This window comes from Kogia breviceps, chromosome 14, assembly GCF_026419965.1.
Source record: "Kogia breviceps isolate mKogBre1 chromosome 14, mKogBre1 haplotype 1, whole genome shotgun sequence".
NCBI classification, from domain to species: domain Eukaryota; kingdom Metazoa; phylum Chordata; class Mammalia; order Artiodactyla; family Physeteridae; genus Kogia; species Kogia breviceps.
In genome coordinates, this window is record NC_081323.1 from 83,260,916 (window position 1) to 83,273,728 (window position 12,813).

At 52.7% G+C, this 12,813-nt stretch overlaps 1 protein-coding gene and 1 long non-coding RNA gene across 9 annotated transcripts in view; one reads left to right on the forward strand and one right to left on the reverse strand.

The window, feature by feature from the left end:
* CUX1 (cut like homeobox 1) overlaps positions 1 to 12,813 on the reverse strand; it is a 374,916-nt gene that overhangs the window by 257,613 nt on the left and 104,490 nt on the right. The gene's annotated exons all lie outside the window — the stretch shown is intronic.
* LOC131741339 (uncharacterized) lies at positions 998 to 2,480 on the forward strand. Its single transcript, XR_009331079.2, has 2 exons — positions 998 to 1,416; positions 2,268 to 2,480. It is a non-coding gene; the product is annotated as an uncharacterized lncRNA (long non-coding RNA).

Here is a 12,813-nt window from a genome sequence, read left to right on the forward strand (position 1 = left end):
ATTCCCGTCTTAACCACTGTTTCCCACTTACAGATGCCTGGTGGATGGATTACTACGTACCAGAGCCTTCCAAAAAGATTCTTTTCTCTTTTGCAAAAAGTTGAACATTTTCTTAGTTATTGTGTTCAAGTTAAAGAGTAATAATAACATTCTCACTACAGAAAATCTGGAGAATATAGAAAGGCGTGACAAGGAAATTAAAAAAAAAAAAATCAATCTCACACCGTCCAGAAATAATCCCTGCTAAGACTCTGAACTATCTTCTTCTAGTCTTTCTTCTACGTACCTACGTACACGAGGCCTTCTGTATACGTAACAGGTATTTTTAGAAAGTATGCTGAATGTGTATGTATTCATGTCGTTTATTTTTTAAATTTTTCTTTCATAAAACTAGGGTGATATAGTATCTTACCTTAGTTTATATCATGATCATTTTCCATGTTATTAAATATTCTTAGAGAAGAATATCAGTTACATAATCATTTCATTGAACGAATTTAACATAAATTAACAATTCCCATCTATCAGACATTAGGCTCCTCCCATTTGTTAGTATTATAAATAACTCTATAGTGAGCATTCTTACTCGTAAAGCTTTGACCACAGTTCTAATTTTTTTCCCTGAGGGGGGAAAAGAAAACCGGATTGTTGAGTCAATGGAGTATGTTTAAGGTCACTGTTTCCAGAAAGGTCTGGACTAACATTCCTATTAGACCATTTCACAAAGTTTTCTGGGGGAAAAGCTGGATTCCACAACCCACTTGATTTCTTAAAGCTGATCTACTTTACCATCAAGTCATGAACTATCTATTCTTTGATGAGTCAGGTTACAATTTTGTGTATCTGGTGTTGTAAGCTGATAAGTTAGCTGGTGATAAATATAACCGGTATCTGCAAAAGGCCATTCCCAACCCAGAAATGGAAATGACCTAAGCCCGGCGCGGTGGAGGGTGCGGGGGGGGGGGGGGGGGGGGCTGCGATGCTCCTTCTGGACGTGGCTGCGTGCGCAGCATCCCTCCTGTGAGGTGTGGGGAGACGCCCTCGCTTCCCTTTCTGACTTTTAGAAACAAGGCTTGCTTGGCAAGTCCCGGCTGCTTTAGGGTGGAGGGTAGGTTGTGGCCCTCAGCTCTGTCGCACGTTGCCCCCCCCTACCGCCCCGTGGGCAGCTTCAAATCCCAGGTCCCAGCCTGGGCCCCCAACCTCTGCTGCCCCCTCACGTGACTGCCCTTAGTGGGTCCGGCTCCTCGGCCCCTTCCCAGGCCAACCCAGCTCTGAGCCCCGGGGCCGGGGTGCCTGGTGACGGGGCCAGCAGTTGGCTGCAGCCTGGGACTCCTGAACTGCAGTCCGGGGCCGAACCGGCTGCTGGGGACGGCGGAGGGAGGCCCAGCTCTACCGATCACCAGCTCAGGGGCTTGGGTGAGTCTCTCGGTTTCCTCACCTGTGAAATGGTCAGGAAACTATGCCCGCCTCACAGGGAGTTGTCAGGCTAAGTAAGAGAAGGAATGCAAAGGGCTCAGCATGGGGCGGGCAAGCAGCAGGGGTTTACTGCCTTCATTACTGACAGGTGAGAGGCTCCTCTTCCTTCACCCCTTCCCGGTGGCAGCACAGCCGGGAGCAGCGGACCCAGCAGGGAGAAGGGACGAGGTGGATCCCACGTTGTCTTCTCCCTTCCAGGATCCTGCACTTAAACAGCTCCCCGGTTAAGATACTCACTTGTGATCCATTTTTTCCTTGGTGAGACTCCTGGCGTCAGCACCAGGGAAACCAGAGCGCCGTGGAGCCGGGTCCTGCCCAGCAGAGAGCGCGGCACACAGGCCCAGGTGGGCCTCCTGGCTTCACCTGCGGATGCTGTGGAGCTGGAAGCAAGTGATTCTGGGAGTCCCTGTCCCTCTAAGCCTCAGCCTCCTCCCTCTATGGGGAGAGCATGGCACCTGCCTTGCAAGGCCGTTTTGCACGTGAAATTAAATAAGACGGCAAGGTACCTAACTAGACGCCAGGCCTTATGCCTGGCAGACAAGAAGGATGGCAGTGATAAAATAATTACCACTAACATTTGTTGAGCCCTTACTTAAGAGTCATATTCTGAAAAGATGTTGATTTCACCGGTAAGTTTTGCAGAACCAAGAGCCTAACGCATTTAGGACGTGCTGAACAGGAAGAGAATAAAAGGCCAACGAGAGACGCCAAGCTTTAATTCCAATATTACAGTGATAAGTGAACTAACGCCTTTCTTTTTTTTTTTTTTTTTTTTTTTTTGTATTTTCCAGGAGGAGACTCTTAAAAATGTCAAGGCCACGCATCCACTTCAATCGTCAGTGTCATGAGACAAAACAGGCATCATCAGGTTCAACTGTGTTCTGGCACTGGCCTGAGCCCCGGGCCTCGAGTCCAGCTGATCCAGGCTTTATCTATATTTGGTACATGATGTCAACCTAGAACATCTTATTCCTTCACGTTTAATAAACCAGCTTAAGACATCATTACTCACCACCCCGGTGGATTCATTTTCAAACTCTGAAGGCGGAGAGGGTACACCTCACATTTCTTACTAAAAGAGAAGTAGCTTAACTATCCACTGCTAAAACGTGAACTGCCACAAATATCTTTTTAAGGGGGGGAGGGGTGTGTGCAATTCCCACACCAGCTCACTTTATGATTTTTACAGACAAGAAGGCTGAAAACAGATACACAAGAAAGGTTTTTTTCTTCTAATAAGCACCTTTCTACAAGAAGCTACCAATTATGAAAACCAGAAATGCATTTAAACGCTTCTTATTGCACCAAGCAGAATGTCAGCCGCTTTTATTTATTGCTTTTATGAAAGGGAGGGAGGGAGAGCAGAGTAAAATTTCCTTTTTTCTTCTGCAACGAGGTGAGTCACAATTTCCAAACATCAATCAATCAGTGAGTCAGAGGCGGGGAGAGGAGGAGCTGACCCAGAGCCTCCCGCCCGCCCGTGAGCCTCTCGAGAACCCCCCCGGGGCGAGCCAGGAACTCCCAGTGGGGACTCGACTTCCCTGTCCTCACACCTGGGGACCAGGCGCCTCCACAGACACCAAGAGCCACGCCCCAAGCGTAGGGTTCCTTTGCTCATTGAGCAAACTCAACAAATATTTCAGGGTGCCCACTGTGTGCTGGGAACACAGAGAAGAGTAAAATGGCCCCATCTGAGGAGTCCCCATCCAAGCCATTAACTGCATCATGACACACACGAGAAGCACGGGCAGGTTCAGAAGCGCAGAGGAGGAAGACCCTGCAGGTGGGGCAGCGGTGGGGCTGGGACCAAACATGCGTCCAAGACAGGGAACACCTGGGCTGAGTCATGAATGACTAGAAGTTTGGGACGAGGCCGGCGGCAGCAAGAGCACGGAGCTGCTCCACACACAAAGGTTCCTGCGCAGACGCATGGGTTGGGGAAAGGATGCCACGTTCCAGAACCTACAGGTAGTTCACCTGGAGCACAGAATGTGCTAGCGAGGGAGGGATATTGGACAGAGACCAGCTCTCGAAGGGCCTTCCATCCCTGCTAACGTTGGCTTTGTTCCTGGGGTGTTCCTGAAGTGTGTCCTGTGCTTCTGCATCAGGGGAGTCTCACAGCTTAGCTGGCAGGTAGGGCTGGTCAAGATGCAGACTGTGGGGCCACCCCCAGAGCTCCCAGTTCATCAGGTCTGGAGCGGGCGCAGGTGATGTGATGCTGCGGGTCTGGGACCACGCTGGGGGCCACTGTCGTGTAAGGGCAGGGCTCGGCATACCCAATCTAGCCCACGGCCTGTTTTACTTTTCTACGTGAAATATTGCTGGACCACGGCCATCAATTCACGTATTATCTATGGCGACTTCCCAGCAGAGTTGAGTAGTTGCAAAGAGACCGGACTGCCCACAAAGCCTATGGTATTTTACCATCTGGCCCTGCACAAGTTTGCCAACCCCCGCTGTTGGTTGTTCTAGGTGAGTAGGAAAAAACAATGACAATTTTGCGCCAGTTCATTTTGGATGATACTGGATTAATCAACGCTCGGCAGGTTTCTTTTCTGCAGGACTTCTCAGAGCCTTTGATAACTTACTTTTCTGGGTGTTCCCAGCAACACAAGGTAAGTCTGTGAGATGCCACTACAGGATTTTAACGGAGGTTCATCGATAGACTTGTCTCTTAGGAAAATCGCCCAAGGGCAGACAGACTGGAAAGGAATGAAAGCGGGAGGTCAGGAGACCAGTTAGATGGTTGCTACGGTAACTACACAGGACGTGACAAGAATATGCACTAGGGCAGGGGTCAGCAAACTTCTGGAAAGGGCCAGGGAGTACATATTTCTGGCTTTGCAGGCCATGATGTCTCTGTTGCAACTACTCAACTCTGCCCTGGCAGCACAAAAGCAGGCAGAGACAACAGGCAAACAAGCGAGTATGGCCGCCTTCCAATAAAACTTTATTTACAGAGTCTCAGTCTGGGATGACGGATGGTGGCGATGGATGCACAACCGCCTGAAGGTTCTTAACACGCCCGGGCCGCACACTCAAAATGCTTAAAATGGTAAATTTTATGTTAGGTAGCTTTTATCACAATTTAAAAAACAAAACAAAACAAAAAACTTTATGAGCACAGAAATTTAAATTTCTTTTTAAAATTAAATGATTGACTATTTACTTATTTATTTATTTATTTTTGGCTGCGTCGGGTCTTCGTTGCTGCGCGCGGGCTTTCTCTCGTTGTGGTGAGCGGGGGCTCCTCTTCGTGGCGGTGCGCGGGCTTCTCGTTGCGGTGGCTTCTCTTGTTGCAGAGCACGGGCTCTAGGCGCACCGGCTTCAGCAGTCGTGGCACTCGGGCTCAGTAGTTGTTGCACGCAGGCTCTAGAGCGCAGGCTCGGTAGCTGTGGCGCACGGGCTTAATTGCTCCGCAGCACGCGGGATCTTCCCGGACCGGGGCTCGAACCCGTGTCCCCTGCATTGGCAGGCGGATTCTCAAGCACTGCGCCACCAGGGAAGTCCCGAGAAATTTAAATTTCTTAGTTTTCATATATCATAACATACTCTTGTTTTCTTTGAACCATTGAGAAACGTAGACACCGTTCTTGGCTCGTGCGGCACGCAAACAGAGGCGGTGGGCTGGACGCGGTGTGCCGACCCCGGCGCAGGGCAGTGGGCACAGAGGAGGCAGCAGGTGTGAGAGCCGGTCAGAAGCTCCACTCAGGAACTGGTGACTGACTAGCTGAGGGGGAGGGAGGAATCCGGGCCCCCGTCTCTGGGCTGCTGCTCCCCATCCTCCCCATTCGGGTCTGGGAATTGTGAAAGCAGGCAGGTGGGCTCCAGATGCCCAGCCAGCACGTGAAAGGAAAGGTCTGGGGCTCGAAGAGAGAAGCGGGGTCCTGATGGACACGCACGGGGGACACCGGCACCCCCGGACGGGCCCGCACCTCGGCTGCCGGCCCCTGAGGGTCATCGGTCTCCTCCAAGGGTCCCTGTCTGCACCTGGGGACGCCTGCCTTCTCCTTTCAGAAGCCCCTCCCCTCAGTGACTGTGCCCTGCGGTCCCCGGCCTAGCAGAAAAAGAAAATAGTCTGTCGTATCCAAAATAAACCATTACCGTGCAGCCCAGTCAGGGGTTGGGGGCTGAATAACGATCAATGCCTCTCAAACCATCTGTAGGGAAGGACGCACCGCAGATTTCTAAATTTCCAATCTGCTGTGGACTGGTATTTTTATAAAAATACAATAAACACGCCACGTGGATGTCACTGCAATATTGAGAGGCTGCAAACGTTTCTCAACGCCTGCTCTGATCCCCTGTGCTTATCTAGTTGCAGGCCAGTAACGGCCGTTTCCCGGTCCCCGGGCCGCACTCTGACACACTTTGAGTGGCACACTGGCCTAGATCATGCCTCCTGAAGTTTCTCTGCTGAAAAGCGCAAAACGCACAACCCAACCAGGCCAGCCGGCCCAATCCCCCGGGGACGAGGCTCTCTGGAACGCTGGGGACCTCGCTGTGTGCCAGCAGGAAAACCAACTGCCACTGCCACCGCACAGACTGGAGGCTGGAGGGGGAGCTGTGACTGCCCGTCTAGGGCACAGACCAGACCCTCGGTGGTTGGGCGGGCTGGCGAGGCAACCGGAGCACCGGCCCCAAGGGACCTCAGGGAGCCGGAGGGGTGGGGCCACTGCCTGCTCTCACTGGGAGATCGGACAACGCGGACGCCGAAAATCTGCAGAACGGGCAACCTTCGCAGGCTGCTCCTTCTCTTAAACACTCGCCTTTATGACACAGTCCCAGGGCATTTCGGTCTCCTACGAGAAGCTGGTCCCTACAGTGAATCTAGGGCACAGAGGGAATGCACTGCTCACTCCACCAGGGCGAACATGAGTTTTGCATTTAAGAGACGTAATTGCAAATCATCTCAGAAACTGCTTGGCAACTAATTGTCGTTATAATACCAAGTTTACATTGCCAAAATAATGGACAAATATCACCATGTAATAGAACAGTACAAAAATGGTAATTTTACTATGGAAAGTTGGAACTTGCCATTTCAAATTAGCAGAAGCTGTGAAGTGGGCATTACTGACAATGTGAATATAGTAATTGGGGCTGATTTCTTGGCGCCTGGCCGAATCTGGCTGCCTGGCGTCCTGTGAGTTAATTATAGCTCTGCTAACGGAGCGGGAACACTTAGCAAAGAGACGCAGAGATAAAACTCTGCTCAGGTCTCTCTACAGATGAGGCAAAATGTGAATGTTTTGGCTAGAGATCTGGTGCAACAGACGTTATTCCCAATTAATACCTTGAGCAGCGGCCCTAAGAAAATACAGACATTTTCCTGCTAGGGGTCAAAAATCTGCAGAGGCCAAACCTTGTGAGGGTGTCCTCGCTAACCCCAAATCCGTCTTCACACTTTCCGTGTTGTTGATGGAATGGCTAAGTCAGTCATCTTAGCCTACGTCCAAAAATATTTAATTTAAGGCTTGAAAAGTTGCCTTTAAAAAAAATTCCAGAAATCAAAATATGGGATTCTTCCCAAATTAGCTCTATTCGCAGACTGAGACAGTTATTTCACTGTAGACTTAAAAAAATAATAATAAATCTTTCTTTCAATTTTAGAGATCTTACTGTGTCCTTTCAAATTCAAGATTGGATTCTTTCTTTCCCTCCCTCCGCCTGAGGCGCTGCCTATCGGGTCCACCAGCACATCCCACACCGATCAGCTCCTTTCTTCAGGAAACGGGTGGACTCGGGCACAGCACTAACCAATGGATTTGCAGGGAAAACGTTCAAGCTCGGGCTCATTCCTGGGAGAGTGAGATCATTTTGGAGTGAAGTCAGTCACGTTTAGGTCTGTCCCCAAAGCATCTGAAATAAAGGCTGGTCATCGAGTCCTTGGTCTTCGGACCTGCTTCCATCCTCCTCACCCACCGGCACCGTTCGTCCCGTCCCCTCTCCACCGGCTGCAAACAGGGACCGACCATCGATGAGCTGACACTTTCGTGCTTGCCTTTGCTCTGCATCTTCTGCTCTCCACCGGGCCCGCAGGGAGACTGGGTCCAGGAGCGCTGCCTCTTCGGGCTGACTTGACACGCGCCCCAGCCGTCCCTGGCCGCAGCCTAGGGTTAGCGGAACCCGTCTGGACTCCAGGTGAAGGCCCGGGGCAAGCTCTCTCTGTACAGCTAAGACTCCAAGACCCGCCTCGGATGACCACAGGGGATGCGTGCGATGGGCCCAGCAACGCCCTTGGCTTTGGGGCTCAGCAAACGAGACCCTTCCTTTCTCCTGCCCCTTTGCATTACAGTCTGGCCCACTCCCCACCCGCCTCAAAACTCCAAATCTAACATTCGCTCTGCAGCGTTGGCCCCCACCGCCAACCCTCCTGAAGCCCTCCTCTTCCTAAGCAGCCCCGACTCGCCGGCCACTTCACCACCGCTCTCGGGTCTATGTCTCATGTTAGAAAAGGCCAGCCCCTCCCCGGTCCCCAACCACGGGCTTCATCTGGGGCCTCCCTTGCCATCCCCTTCCAAACCCCCAACTCTAGCTTGCCTCCCTCCAAGTCCCAGCCCTCTGGCCCAGTGCGGAAAGATCTAGAACTCATTCTTTGTGAAAGCAAATGCCTCAGCTTGACTCCCAAGCCACTCCTTTCACCTCTGGTGTTCCCAGCCCCGGGGGACAGAGCCAACACTGTCACCCACACCCAAGGGAAGGACGCAAAGAAGACACATGCCCCAGACGTGACCTCCAGAGTCAGAACGGTGCTCCTGTGCACAGCGGGTCAGGACCACAGACACGCCGACCTAGCTGAGCCTGGCCCAGGCATAGCGCCTGGCACACAGAGGGCACTCATTAAAGACACAGTTCCCATGAGTTCTTGTGCAACTTTAAATAGCAATAAATTAACTCCTGGATATAATTTACAAAATGCAGCAAACAGAGAGGGAATTTACTCACAATTTACAGCAAATTATTAATGACTGTTTTGATTTATTCTATTTTCCTGGCATGAACTCTAAATTCCACTGACGAGCTTCAGCCGTGTTATGCTTTGTATCTCAATGATAGTGGATGTGTCGAAAGCAAACAGATCCTGGAGCTAAACCCTCAGAACTGGGGCCCAGCTTGGGCTGGAGCGGGCTGTGGTCCAAGTCATTGGGTGGCTCTGCCCCGCATGCTCGGGACGGCCCATGCCGACCCCCTTCCCGGCACACACCCAGCGCCTGCCCCAGGGCTCGGCACGGGCGAGTGTGAGCTGAACGGGAAGTTCCAAAGCTGGCTCGGGGGTGGGGATGGCACCCAGGAGTGACAGCACTTTGGGAAAGTTGACTGCTTTCCGCACCCACGCGGCATTCGGCTTTAACTCTGGGTAACGGAAGGAGCGGGGCTGACCTTGACCCACATGCTCTTCGCCAGGCCAGCCTGCGGTGCCTCGCTCCAGAAAAGAGGCCCCCTCATCTTGCAGCTGGCAGGCACGAGGCGTGGGGGGCTCCGGCTCTCCCAGGAGCAACCTGGCCGCAGCCACCTGCTCTCTGGGGAGACCGGGGTGTCCGCTGGAGGCTGATGGGACCCTGGAAGAGTCCGAGCACCAACCCACAGGCACGGGGTTTCATTGAAAACAAAAGCAGAATCACCAACAGGAAGACACACGGAAGCAGGTGACGATGAGGCAGAGATGTGCACACAGCACGCTCGCTCCGCGGGAAGACTCTGGCCCGGCTGCAGGGCTCCTGAAGCACGGCCACGAGCAGCCCCCCATTTGCCTCACCTGCGGAGGAAGAGGGGTGGGCCGGGACACTGGGCTCAGCTGCGGGTTCCGTGGCCACCACTGGAAAGCAGAGGAGAGTCCGGGCAGAACAGAGAGCTCCTAACAGTGACGGTCTCTCTCCTCGGCTGCCACGGGTCCGTCCGCCCGGAGTAGCCATCTCCCCGGGGCCCTGGGCCAGGGAGCCGGACTGCAACACCAAGCGTCTTCCCGCCTCGCTCCCCAGCTCCCAGCGGGTGCGTTTAGGTAACTGCTCCCACTAAGATGGCTGGGCTGCATCACTTACGGCTGATGCCTTCCTATCGCTGATCAACACCCTCCTCGGGAAGAGCAGGAGTCTCCCACCATTCTGGGGCCGCGGGGGCTGCAGACCGGCAGGCTCCGAGGGCCCCTCCCGCTCTAACGCGGAGGCCCCTCTCACACGGCCAGCCCCACTGCCTACTGCCCCCTTTCTGGAAAGAGCCACCGGGAGGGGCTGGGGCCATCCCTCCCATGCCTCTGACAGTCAATTACTCGCTCTCCGGGCCTGGGTCACTCACTCCTGGGAATGGCCGAGCCCAGTAACCGAAGGAAAAGCAAGCACTCTTTCCTGAGTCACGGCACTAATGGAGGTTTCGGCAAGAACCCGCGGGCGGCTCACGTTGCGTGATTTAGACACGGTTTATTTAAAAATTGTGCTTCCCTGGTGGCGCGGTGATTGAGAGTCCGCCGGCCGATGCGGGGGACGCGGGTTCGTGCCCCGGTCCGGGAGGATCCCACGTGCCGCGGAGCGGCCGGGGCCGTGAGCCGTGGCCGCTGAGCCTGCGCGTCCGGAGCCTGTGCCCCGCAACGGGAGAGGCCACAGCGGGGAGAGGCCCGCGGTACCGCAAAAAAATAAAGAAATAAATAAAAAATAAAAATAACAACAACAAGCAACCTGAACTTCCACCAAGAGGAGACTGGCTAAATGCGCCTGGGGGTGCCCAGCACTGGGGCACTACACAGCTGTGAAAAGTGCAGGCCGGCCAGGCCAGGGCAGACCCGCTGGACAGACGTCCCCAACACACGAGCTCGCAGAAGAGCACGTAAGTGGCAGGTCCCCGGAGTCCCTGGCACGCAGTCGGCGCCTTTTAATATTACCGAGCAGAACTGAGCCTGGATGTGCACGTACGCACAGAGGTGTCCGAAACGCTGTTTGCAAAACGCTAACGGTGGTTAGCTCGGGATGGCAGAATTTAGGGTGACTCTGTTTCTTCATTAATTGAATGTTTTCCAACTGGCCCATATTATCCTAATGATGAGGAAAAAACAAATCTCCCCCCCCCGCTGCCCCCCCCCCCCGCACTCTGAAAAGGCAAAGGTGTGCTCTATACAGATTTTCATGCACCACTGCAGGACAGCACAAAGATACAATCAACAAAAAGTTGCAATCAGTTGTCTGTGAAAAAGGCAAGAGCATTAGCCATATTTTCACAAGTTACTTATTCATTTCTTTTAATGGTATTTATTGAATGCCTATACACATTTAGGCATTTATTGAATGCCTAAACACAGCACTGCGCTGTGTTTACGGCAGTGACCAAAATTGCATTCTGAACCTCCAAAGACCAACAGGTGCCCACAAACCTATCCCTGCCTTTCTTTAAAAAACAAAAATTCAAACTGTTAGAGAACATTGCTCCCACCGACATCTGGCTCCGCTACTCCCTTCACCCCCAACACCTCTGAGCCTGTCTCTCACTTAGCATCCCGCCTATGACGCATCATACTGAAAAGAGCCCACCGGAGAGAAAACACCAAAACTGGGCCAGAAGATGCCCCAAGAAGGGCTGAGCTCAGCCACATGCGTGTCGGAAAGCATCACTTAACTTGCCCAGAGTTAGATGAATTGTTCATTTTCCTGCGACTCAGTATATGAGCAAGTTACCAGGTTGGGAGGGAAAGCAAATGTTCCCCCAGACACCTGTGCACGGGGTGCTAAGTGACACTGAGCAGGGAAGCGGCCTTGATTATTTAATCACAGCCACCTAAGAAGGAAGGATTCCCATCCAGGTTGAACTGAGTTGCAGAGACGTTCAGTGACAGACCAGCATCTGGTGGACACCGCACGCTGGCTCTCAGAGGGCCAGGGGTGCGTCGCCAGCTGCTAACGAGCAGAGGAGAAACGACAGCAGGGGAGGGAAAGAGCAGGGTCCTGGGGTGGCCGGTGGAGGGGGGCAGAGACGCTGCCCTAGGACAGGTGGCTGGCAGCATGATCGGGCGACACTCCCCTTTGCAGCCAGCCAGCTGTTTGGTTTGCAGCAGACACGGCATGAAGTGCAAACTGTTTGATATAATACCGGATACGAAAGTTGGGACCGAAAGACACACCTGCAGAAACTGGGCCTTTGGGAATGAGAACTCAGAAAACTTTGTTCCATTTCACTTACTCTGTGAAAGCAAATCTATGACCCAGCGTGTCTGCATTACAGACAAGACGGTTTCCCTGCTGGGAAATTTTCCTATCCTGGCTGCAATGCTCCACCCTGTTAGCTCTGGGAGTAGCCCTTTTCTCCCTTAGTCATACTTTTCTGGAAGCCCTCCAGCCCTCAAGCTAAACCTGCAATACCCTAAAAAGGTAGGTGAGTGGTGCTTCTAGGATTGAAGCATCTTTCTCCACCTACTGGAACAGAGGTTGGGTACGTTTAATGCAAAAACAGACCTGGGAAACAATGTGTGCTGGCACGTCTGATAAAAGTGCACTTACACCACCGACCGAAAAGGCATGAAAAACAGGATTAGGGGAGGGGCAGGAAGGGGGAGGAAGGGGGGAACCTTTCCCGGGTCTGTGACTTTACAAGTTGCTCCTAGCATTTTCTAGTCTTTTAAGGTTTGCAATCAACTCTGGAATTTAGCAATGCAAAAATGCCCCTTAGAACCCGTGTGTCCAGAGGCTTAAGCGGGGTAATTAAAAACTCAGGATTCTTCAAAGAATGTTATCTGTTGACGAGTGAATATAATAAAGGCTTCATTACTGAGCCGTGATCCCAGCATGAGACGAAGCAGACCCGGCTCAGGAATGCCAAGACATTAAAACTGCCGGACAGGAGAGAAGGCAAATCTGCTCTCACGATCGGGTTATCACACCACAACCGCTGAACGGCAATCTCAGCGAGAAAGAAAAGCCAGTAGCTTGATGAAATTAACTTCAAGAACTAGATTCCACCGAGAGTTCGCTTGCAGCACAAAATAAACGTACTGGATAGTTCTTTTTCTGTCTTTGAGATTCTCCAGCAACGATGGGAGGGCCATATAGTCTACAGGGGGAGCCCACCTCTAAGCAGGGCTCCCAAAGGAGGTCTCCCCAGAGCAGTGACGACACGTCTACCCCGTGCGAGTCCTGGGGAAAGCGCAGGCTGGGGCTAGCGATGCACCAACTTTCCCTTCACGCCGCCGAACTCCTGCAGCAAAAAGCAAGGTGGAAAGAGCCTCTGGCGGGGCTCCTGGGTCCCCTCCTCCAAGTGAGCAAGCTGGCGAGCTGTCAGGGGCTGAGGCTCCACCAGACCTCAGGGGGACAGGAACAAGCTGCCCCCGCTGGCTGCTTCCATGGAAACGAGGTCAGA